The following is an 11,571-nucleotide window of genomic DNA, read 5'->3' on the forward strand; positions in this document are numbered from 1 at the left end:
CAAGAGTAACTAACCAAATGTGGTCATAGCCACAAAACAGATGTAGGTATGATACCCACGAATAACAGACATGAGAACAAAGCTCACAAAAATCAAACTAACTAGTAATTGACTATGGCACGCCAAGGGCTAATGAAATTATTGTTAGCAATCAGTGTTCTGTCTAAAGCCCCTTTAAAAATTAATTTTCAAACATGCGAGAAAAATAATCATTATCGAATTAAAATTTTCTCTTCTCCATATTAGATTTGCATGAATTATGTAAACACCCGTTCTTTTCAATGTAAAAAATTACAAACTCTTTCATGAATTTTCATGATTGTCCTTGTTGAATAAAGGAATACTAAAACTTGTTAAAAAAATAATTGATCAATGTTGTAAGCAAATAACATGACTTCAGAAAATAGAATTATTCAATCAATAGAAATAATCAATGCTTATGAAATATATACATATACACACATATATAAATAGATAAAATTATGAATTGTTGGAATCAATATCTTTTATGAAAAGAAACTTTGCTTATAAATTATTTGGGACGTTATCCACTCACTTGAAAATCCCAAAATGCAAAATTTCCCACTAAACTTTAATCACATTTTTCCTTTTCCAAAACCCTAAAAAATCATGTTAAGAATTTAAATAAACTTTCAATAAATTCAATAATTTCCTTCCAATATTACCACTATCAAAATTTTTCCATAATTATTTGAAATTTTAAAATCAGGACTCTACACATAAAAATCCATCAAAGCCATAGCTCAATGCTCGGTTAGAATACAATCTCATATTAAACTTTTTGTCAAAATACTAAAAGTACATTATTTCCAAAGAACTCAACTAACTATTTAATATCTTCATAATCAAATTTATATGGCCAACCCTAAGCTCAATTGACAAAATAATGCTAAGGCTTGCTATGTCTTCCAAGAATTTGATGAAACTTTAATAAATTCAAATTCAAGCCAAACTCAGATAATTTGTTAAACACTTTATGGGCATTAACCTTGAAACACATATCAACCTCTTATCCTTTAATTTCCTTTCCAAAAATTTCATAATATCATTAATGTAACTAATAATCAAATCAAGCTTAATTAGAACACAAAACCCACATCATCATCATCACAAATAAACCTCAACTTCCACTCTTCTCAAACCTTGCATCAGCATTTTATAAATATTTTGAAGATATGAATGTATTTACAATACATAAACAGCAAAATAGCTCTAAAATTATCAATCAATATACTTTTTCCAAACCTCTTTACTTCAATTTCAGCTTCCTTTATGGATGGTAATTGGCTTTCATAACAATTAATTTTTCAATAACACAATCATATCCTTTAACTTTCATCACTCTACAAAACATTTCTTTTTTAAGCATTTTAACAAGCATCCTATGGGCATGAATTCCTTTACTATTAACAAGCTTCCTTTCTTCAAATTTCATTCCCAAAATTTTACTAATATCCATATTTAAAATAAGACAGCCTTTTGAATTTCAGTTCTTCAACGCAAATGTATCAATTTTTTTTAATACCCAAAGAAAATCAAACTCCCAACTCTGTAACATTCATGGGTAGCAGAAGAAAGAAGGAAAATTCATTATGTTTCACCATTTCAACCCAGAATTACATACACATAGCAACGGGAAAGAGATCAAAGCTCCTCACCTCAAGTATTCGACGAAACATGCACAGCCAAGGGAAGAACGGAACCTTTAACTGAACAGGGGAAGAAGAAAATAACATTGAACCAGCCTCAACTCACAAATCAGTCCTCCTACAACACCAACCCAGCTCCTCACTTGTCCATCACCCATGAACAGAAAGAATAGGGAAGAAAAATATTCGGTGATGAGGAATAGAGTAGAGAAGAGCTGTGAGCATGGCGGATCAATGTCGGCGACCTCACAGCAACTCATCTCCCGTGGCGACGGCGACAAGGAACAAAGAAGAAGGATAAGAGGTCGAGAATAGCAGAAGGAACAGAGGTCACACGCAAGTTCCAGATTTTTCTTTCCCTCCCTCCCTCTCTCTCTCTCTCTCTCTGATGCCCAAATGTGATTTAGCAAAGAGGAAGAAGAGAAAATTATATTTGATAAGCTAAGGGCATTTTGGTAATTTGGAGGCTAAAAATAAAGAAAATAAAAAAGAATAACTCCCAAATGCTTCAGCAAGTTCGAACTCTTGATTCTATATATAAATCATGTGCACTCTTCCACTTTACCAACACTTCCTCTTGTCATAATTGCACCAAAATTAATATAATTACAACTAAAACAAAAATATATATTTAATTTTTGCTTAAAATTCCTGGGTTACTACATGAACAATTGACTAAATGATATGCAATGAAGGTAGCTTCAGCCCATAAATCATGCCAATGCCATAACCCAACATTGAAGAGCATACAATATGCTTTTTGGGCTCTCTCTATATAGAGCACACTCATTCAACAATGCCAATGATAATGAAAGGGAGAAGAAGGACTCAATTCATGTTGGATGTGCTAAAGTGAGACGTGACAATGGAGGCACTTTCTGTTGAAATTCTATATAAAAGTTTTTAATAAAGTTTTCCCAACACTTCGGTGACAGAGAATCATTGAGAAAAGGGGACCTAAAAATCAATAACTGTTTCACTTTAGAAATAGTAACTTTAATTATATGAAATGACAATAAATCTTAAGCATTGACAACTATTATTTTAAAGTTTTAATTAATGTCAGTAGTGACCTAAAATCTTAAAGCAGTGACAACTACATCCACTTAAAAATCCAAGCAAAATTTCACTGTAGTAATTGATATTGCTTAAGGTTTTGTGTAAATAATCATAGTTGTTACTTCTTAAGGTAACATTTAGATGGGTGGATTAGGATTTAAATTTTATATTTAAAATCTAGCATTTTAAATCTCATTTAAAATTCATGTATTTAAAATATTTGAGTAGCTTAAAAAATTTTAAATGAAAAAGAAAAGAGATGAGTTGAAATTTGAAACCAAAACGAAAAGTTGAGAATGATGAATTTACCTTCATTTTTCAATTGAAAAATAAACAGTAATGAATATATGAGAAAAATATGAGTCATAGATGTGTCATCAAAACACAAAAATAATAAGATATTTAAAATAACTAGAATTTCAAATAATTAGAGTGTAAAAAAATTTAAAATTATAAAAAATTGTGATTAAAAATGGATTTGAATTTGAATGAAATTTAAATTTATAATTTTTTGTATATATAAATGACTGATTTGGTTTAAATTTGACAGAAATTGTAGTCATTGATTTCCAAGTCACCTCTTTCCCACTAATTTTCAGTCGTCGGACGCTGTGACGCACACCATATCTCTAACGGGTGGTGATGTGATTTCATTTTTTTTTAAAGGGCATTATGGTCATTTTCCAAAAAATTATGTTGGGAGAATTACTGCCAACTGCCTCACAATGATTATAGTTACTTTAAAATCTCATGAAATATACAAATTATTACTAAGTCCCAAGTAAACAAGTTTTTTGCTGCAATTACATTAATAGCCTCAACTTTCCACAATAACAAGAATGTTCTTCTTCTATGCCTGTCTTCTTTCAAGAACCAAGGATGGGGTCTCGTTCTTGATTCTGTTCCTGCCATTGCTACTCCCCCCCCCCCCCACACACCATGCTTTCCTCCTGGAGCTTCTTCGTCAATCTCACCTGCCCTTCTGTCGTCGACTTTGATCACCCCAATTGCCTCCCCATTGGCGAGCTTGACTACTTCTCCAATCACAACAACCCTCCTCCCTCTTAAAATGGTCAAAAGGATAATCCTCCCCTGGATCTCCTTGTTTGGATGTTAATGTAACCATCCTCTCTCCCCGGTCAAGGAGTCTTGTATTTAAATCTTTTTATTACAATGTCACGATGACCTGTCTCGACTTTGACCGGTGACATTGGACCTTAAGAAGCGCTCATCGGAGGGAGGAACTTGTTAGTATGAGAAAGACTGGAAATGGGGAACAAAAGAGGGCATCATGTTCATGGTGATTTTGGAGGAATTGAGGAGGGGAGAGAGGAAGAAAGGCAGAGATGTAAGAGAGTGAAGGAGTAGTGAGAAGCATAAGAAAAGTGATGAGAATAATGGAGGTGGTGAGACGTGGAAGAGGGGTAGTTGAGTTGTGAGAATTTTTGTGGGGAAGAAAGCTTTAGCAAGCGGCCAATATAAAAGAAGAGTGATGACAATAGGATTTTATAGGATCTTTTTCTAGCTTTTTTTTTTTTATCACTTCGAGGGCAAATTTGTCTTTTCATGTGTGTTAAAAATAACACCCAGGTCCTTTGGGACCTCTCAATAATTAAACAAATTTAAGGGACTTAGTGGAAGTTAAATTACTTAGGTGGTGCTAAAATGTGATTTTCCCAATTATGTTAGAGGAGTTCTTTACACACACACATATATTTATTGAGGCTGCTAAGTTGTTATAACTAGCATGTTTTAATTTCCCAAGCGCGCACGTGATACAATTTTATTTTTTTTAGTCATCAACTTGAGTACTGTTTCATTAATAATTCAGTTTCGAAAAAAGAACCATTCTAGAATTAGTATGCACACTCAGGAGTATCGTCAAACAATTTAATTTAAAGAGGATTAAAAAATAAAACATTAGACCATTTTTCGTCAGGACCATTTTTTTTGTTATTAAAAAAAATAAAGAGGATTCATCAACTTCGACGACACTAATAAACATTCCAAACAAGAAGTTAAGAAATAAGAAGAAAAGAAAAGAATAAAATGGAAAGAAAAAAGAAGAATATTGACAGACTCATATGGCTTTCACTAGGAAGATAGTTTGGTTGATTTATATAAAAATACCTGATAAAACTTCTTTTTAAACTTGTTGAAAATGCTTTGTGATCATAAATATGTGTATCATGATAATAAAAAATGAAAGTGAATATTTTTAGATAAAATTAAAAGGCTAAAACTGTATTTTTAACATTAAAAATAACTAAATTCAACAATATATATACTTCAGCCTCTATTATAAGACATGTCTAACTACCTCATTAGAACCAAGGAGCAGATGATTAAGTTATTAATTTTGTTTGAAAATAAAATAGACTTTTAATTTTACTCTATTAATTAAATGAAATTTTTTAAATTTACATTACAATGACTCTTATATTTAATGAGTTTAAATGGGAGTAATATTAGAAAAATGTAATTAATTTCCCATTAAGTATTTTATATTAAGGATCAAAGAATCATTCCAAAGACGCTCTGTAATAGAGATTGGAGTGAGTATGGAGGATCAAATAATATTCAAAACAACATTATAAACATTACAAACTTAGCCGCCTTAGCTTATTTGGATCAGACCTTAAAAATAAATCTTTCTACTCCAATTCAGTTGGTTTTATATTTGTAATTTTATATGATTTTCTTTTAATTGGGTTATATAAGGATTCATTTCTTGATCCATTCAATTATTTCATTGGTTGAAACTACCTTCAACAACACGATGATGGCTGATGTGGACTAAATCATTATCATTGGCATCTCCATTGATACTGGTATTATTAGCAGAACCACTGGCGTTGATGAATGCTGAAGAGAATATTTTAATAATATAAAGAACATGTGTTACTTCACTTTTATTTGGCTGGTCAAAAAAACTTCGCTTTTATTCGAAGTTTTAATTAGAAAAAATAGAAATTTTGAATACTCCATTCAATCCTATGAGAAATATTTAGATAGATCAAGTACACCACGTCATTTGTGGTTTATCCAATAAAAATATGCACTTAGATAACATTAAATATAAATTAATTATAATATTAATATTAGTAGAGAAATAAAAGACAAGAAATCAAATGAGCATTCTATTATAAAAATAAAATTAATTTTAAAAAATATCACACAAGATGTTATTTAAATTATTTGAAACATTTTAATTAGACAGATCACAAATGGTATGGTGCATTCAATCTACCTTAGTATTTCTTCCAATCCTATTTATAAAATAGAGAAACAAAAAAATGATCTTATTTATATGGTATGTCATTGATTAATTATCATAAGTTTCCCCTTTTACCTCATTGATTAATTATCATAAGTTTCCCCTTTTACCTCATCAAATATTAGTGGCAGAAAGTGTGTATGTCATTAAAAAATATATATATATATATATATTTAATAGGATTAAAAATAAAAATTTATTGAATTCTTAAAATTTTTTATGTTTTTTAAGATTTTCTTTGATTTTAGTAAAATATATTATCGGTATCGGATGAAGCATATAGCTTGCGAAGCAAACTCCCTCTTACATTATTTTGGACAAAATTGAATATTTGCGTCTTATATAATTTAGAGAAAATTGATTTAAATTGAAAATCCAATTTAATGTTGACCATTTCAAATCAAGTCCTAGCAATCTGGATGACACGTAGAATACCCATCTCCATTTTCTATTATTTCATCACTCAGTATTTTGAAAAATCTAGGGGTGCTATTACCTTTCGCCGAGACTAATTTGAATCCTCACTCTATGAGATTGTTATTACAAACAGGGGCATCATAGGTAGATCAGAAATTTATTTGATATATTTATTTAATATGATTGTATATCTGTAGGATTCAAACTAAACTCAGACTCAATATTTTAGAATAAGCTAATTCAAGTTATCCTTGACCAATATTGAGGAGTGCTTGGTTCAACTAATCAAGAGGATCAAACTAGTTTATCTTGGGATCTTTATTTTAAATCTTGGAATATGCAGTTGCATTAAATAAATATCTCAAGATATTTTCGATATACCCGTGAGTAATACCCTCAGGTTTCCCAGACATCGGGTGATAGAATTTTTTTTTGAAAAAAAGCGTTATCCTTGACCAATTAAACACCAAGCGCTCCTCGGTGCCAATCTCCATAGCCATGCGCCAAATCAAGGAAATTGGATACGTTGCTCAACATATTCACTGCTCGCCTGAACTATCAAAATGAGATCTAAGCGGTCTATTTTTATTTGTTAAATTTTAAAAATGCAAAATAATGTGCGTGAGATGTTAAAAGTTAAAACTCTCATGCAAATCTGAAGTAAAATTGTATTTTTGCAAATATTGTGACAAGTTTTGTTGGACTATTGTTGAATTAGCAAGAGGGCTCAAGTCAATAAAATACAACGTTAGAGTTGAAAACGAAAAAAATCATTTTATGCAAATGGCCAAAAAAAAAAAAAAGACAAGAAAGAAAGGGGTCATGGGGTTCTAATCCCAGCTCTAAATCATCTTAAAGCCTAAAAAGTACCAATACGAGTACATCCATTGAATACAAAACAACATGTTGAGTATGACATTTTCAACATTTTACTCAAATCCCTCATGTTTTAACCAAATCATGATTATCAATAAAAATTTGTTATCTAGTTGAAATTACATAAAAATCATAATAATTTTTCAGTTTTATCTTTAATAATGTCACAATTAATATCATAGTGGTGGTGAGTAAAGCACATAATTAATATCTATTTTATTTTTTAGATAAGAGCAAAATTGTCTATTTACTCAAAATCATGATACTCCTTTCATTTAAGGACAAAATAAGCTTTCAGGAAACATGTTATATATAGAGATGGAGGGAGTATGATACAAATACATAGATTAATATGTTACATATTTCAATATTTTAGAGGAAGCACGTGTATACCTTAAATTTAGTTTTAAAAAAGTAATAAAAAGATGTTTATAACAATCAATCAAAATATTAATCTTTTTAACCCGTATAAAAATATTTTGACAAAAAAATATTTTAATACGAACACTAGAATATATTATATGTATCACAAAATATATAATATGTATCATATCAAATACAGGTGTGTTCATTATTTTGATGTATTGATGATCTATTTGAAGCACTTTTATGATTGCCATCGTCGAAGCTCCAATGTCAATAAGCTCAATGTCAACAATGGAGTTCTAGCGACGATGGTGGAGGGATGAAACTTCTCTTTTTTTAAAAAAGAAAATGAAGTGCATTTTGATAATCTATCAGAAACTCAATTTTAACTTTGGCAATCAAGAAAGAAAAACGAATGAATCTCTAAATTATTTTTTCATCGTCAAATTATGTATTCTAGACTGTTGTAAATCAAAGGTAATGCGCAGCCTCAGAAACATAAACAAGTAGCAACTAGCTAGACTGTTGCACGTAGTTTCCTAGTCCTTCACGTACGCTTTGTCTAATTATTTTTAAATTCCACCATCTTGCTTCCACAAATATTAAATTATGGCTGACAATTTTTATTGATTAAGATATTTTCAAATTAACCCAGTAGATTATGTATAGTTGCAGAAAGAAATAGAAACATAATAACTAATTAACAACAGGCCGCCAGTACCAACCACATGTATATTCTATTTTTAGGATTAAATGGCAATTTGGCCCTTAAATTATAAGTCCAAGAATGTCTGAGACTATGAACTTATTTTTGGTATAATGTTCTTTTTCAACTTTTTAAAAACTGTATAATGGAAAAAATAGACCTTAAAAATTACAGAAAATGACATAAAAAATTGATCCTTTTTTGCAATTTTTTGAGTCATTTTATATAATTTTCTGGGTCCTCTTTTACTGTTTTTTACTCGAGTAACAGTCAAAGTTAACTTTTGCTAATGATAGAAAGACATTGCATAGTTTTTAAAAGTTGAAGGAAAATAGTGTACCAAAAATGAGTTTACGATCTCAGATGTTCATGGACTTATAGTTTATGCACTAATTAAATTGCCTTTTAACCCTTTTTTTATATTACTATCCAATTAGACCATATTCAAACATTTTCTATCTCAATTACGGATAGTTCTTTCAAAGACATTTCCTGCATTTATATAGATTCAAACTCAAGATCTCATGCTTGAACACCCATAGCTCCTTCTACCACACATGAATTAGTTTCTAGAGCTAGACCCCCACGCCCTTGTGATTAATTTGAATTAGTAATTATAACAAGTTAATAATTCTTTTTACTATTAGGATCTCTTCCAACTTCACCACCTACACGAATTAAAAATTTCCCCACGAAAATCCCTATAAATTGCTCCACAAGGCTTCCCATTTCCTCATCTCTCATTTTTTCATCAAACACATCACACAGCAACAAACAATGGAGCTATCATTCAAGCTTTTATTTTCTCTCTTCTTCTTCTTTCTCTTTGCCCTCATGGCCTCTGCTCAAGATTCACCACAAGACTATGTGGATGCCCACAACGCAGCAAGATCACAAGTGGGCGTTCCAAACATAGCTTGGGACGATACAGTGGCTGCTTTTGCACAGAACTATGCTAACCGACACAAGGGTGACTGCAAGCTAATCCACTCTGGTGGCGGCGGAATGTACGGTTAGAACCTCGCCGGAAGCTCTGTTGACCTGAGCGGCGTGGACGCTGTGAAGATGTGGGTGGACGAGAAGGCGAACTATGACTACAACAGCAACTCATGCAATGGTGGGGAGTGCCTGCATTATACTCAGGTGGTTTGGAAGGATTCAATTCGTATTGGGTGTGCTAAAGTGAGGTGTGACAATGGAGGAACCTTCATTGGCTGCAACTATGATCCTCCTGGCAACTACATCGGAGAAAGACCTTACTAATCGATGAAAGGAAAGAGATGATATATTATATATATATATGGCATCGTCCGTGTTCTAATTTGCATTATGCATGAATCCCAGTATGAATAAGGCAGTTTAGGTACTGCGTGTTTTAGTTTGCATTAGATATCGATATAATTTGAATAAGGGAAAGGAATATATATATGTATGAATGGAAATGAATCTTTGTTTTGTATGTGTCGAGATCATATGTTAGTGTCATGCTGCTACGAAATAAGAATAATTTAAAGTTTTGCGTGTGTCAAGTATATTTTTCATGTTTAATTAGAGTATGGTTAAAGAATATAATGAGTTTCAATATGAAGAGTAATTTGAAGTTTCATGTTTAGAGTAAGCTTTCATTTAATTTCAATTTTTAGTATTTTTTTTTTAAATTTTCTTATAAGGAAGTAGATGTGATCTTGGGTTGAAAAGTGGTGACAGAACAATCACAAACATACGTGTGAGGACGAAGATTGGAAGAAATATAGAGAGAAGGAGTGGATATTAATCTGACATGGGATTTGGATTTGTCCGTGAGTGGCCCAAATTCTCTCATCTAGTTATGAGTGTTCCCAATAATAGTAACTGTTAAATTTAATTGAACGGTTGTTGGAAATTTTGTTGCGTGAAGCTTAGAATTAGAAAGGACACAATCTTACCTCTCAGGTTGGATTAGACCGGACAAATTGCAAATCAGAGAGATCAACAAGCCGTCAGAAGAGGGAGATGGAGAGCAGAGAGGGTGAGGAACAAGTAAATGCAGATCATCAGATTGGATAGAGAAAGAATACCCGATGTTGTGGATTTTTTAGGGGGACGTCATACAATGAGAGGTGTTTTGATTTATGAGCGTTCACAAAATTCAATAACTATAATTGAGAAACTCATTGGTGCGTGGATTTAAGTCATGCACTCACCGGATTCAAATCCCTGATGTATGTGGGCAGTGTTTATCAATTTATTTTCACCCTTCTTTAAGCTGTTCTAAAAATATAATTAATTAATATTATTTACATTGGCTGAAATTGATAAAACTATTAATTTGACATGACAAACGATTAATAAGATAACAAAGTTATTAAGTGCATGTATATATATACACGGGGCTTAGAGTCAGAAAAGAAATAAAAGATTTAAGAGGTTAATTTTAAAAGTTTAAATGTTGGGATGTCATATGCAATTACCCTAAAATTTAAGGGCATTTTGTATATTGTACCACTTCAAAGTTTTGAACATAGCTTGCTACACTACCAGTAGAGAAAAAACCATTGTTATTTCACTTGCTCCATACCAAAGACAAGTACCGTCTAGAGGCCAAGCATTAGTAACATCCAAACACCTACTACCCTAACTACGTTCTGAGCTTCTTGGAGCATAAAGATTATTAGCTTCCCAATAACTAATCTAACAAGTTGATGACACCCTCAGAATCAATAAATCGTTTCTCAAACAAAAAGCCACACCTAGCTTTATTATCTATTCATTAACTTCATCTTTCTTGTAAATTTGTTTTTTTATAAGAGGAAAGATTAGGTAAGTTGAATCTCAGGTGTTTATTAGGGTTAGAGCATGCCTCCAAACTAGGAAAGCACTTACAGATGTATACTTATAAATCGTCCACCAACAAGATCTCACATTGGCAGTAGGATTTAAACCCACGACCTGCTAGGTTAAAGGCTAAATCCTAAAATCAATATTTTATACAAAACCATACATCAGCAGAGAAAATACTTGTGTAATTTTTCAAGCTAGCTTAGAAGCCAAAAAAATCATATTCACTATATTGTTATTATTTATTTATTAAAATTACCTTTTTTTTTACTTTTCTTTTTCGAAAAACACGTATTTTACTTTACTAACTTTAACTAGTCACATGTTGATTATCAAATCACCATTACTGATAAAATCTCCAAAAAGTAATTAAAAAAGCATTT

General features: G+C 31.4%; 1 pseudogene; it reads left to right on the top strand.

Annotated features, from left to right (window-relative positions):
- The first annotated feature begins 9,129 nt into the window (after positions 1-9,129).
- On the top strand, positions 9,130-9,842 carry LOC129284825 (pathogenesis-related protein 1-like; annotated as a pseudogene).
- The last annotated feature ends 1,729 nt before the right edge of the window (positions 9,843-11,571 follow it).

Source organism: Prosopis cineraria, unplaced genomic scaffold, assembly GCF_029017545.1.
Source record: "Prosopis cineraria cultivar Desert tree isolate PC_DT_omini unplaced genomic scaffold, ASM2901754v1 PC11, whole genome shotgun sequence".
In the NCBI taxonomy this organism is placed as follows: domain Eukaryota; kingdom Viridiplantae; phylum Streptophyta; class Magnoliopsida; order Fabales; family Fabaceae; genus Prosopis; species Prosopis cineraria.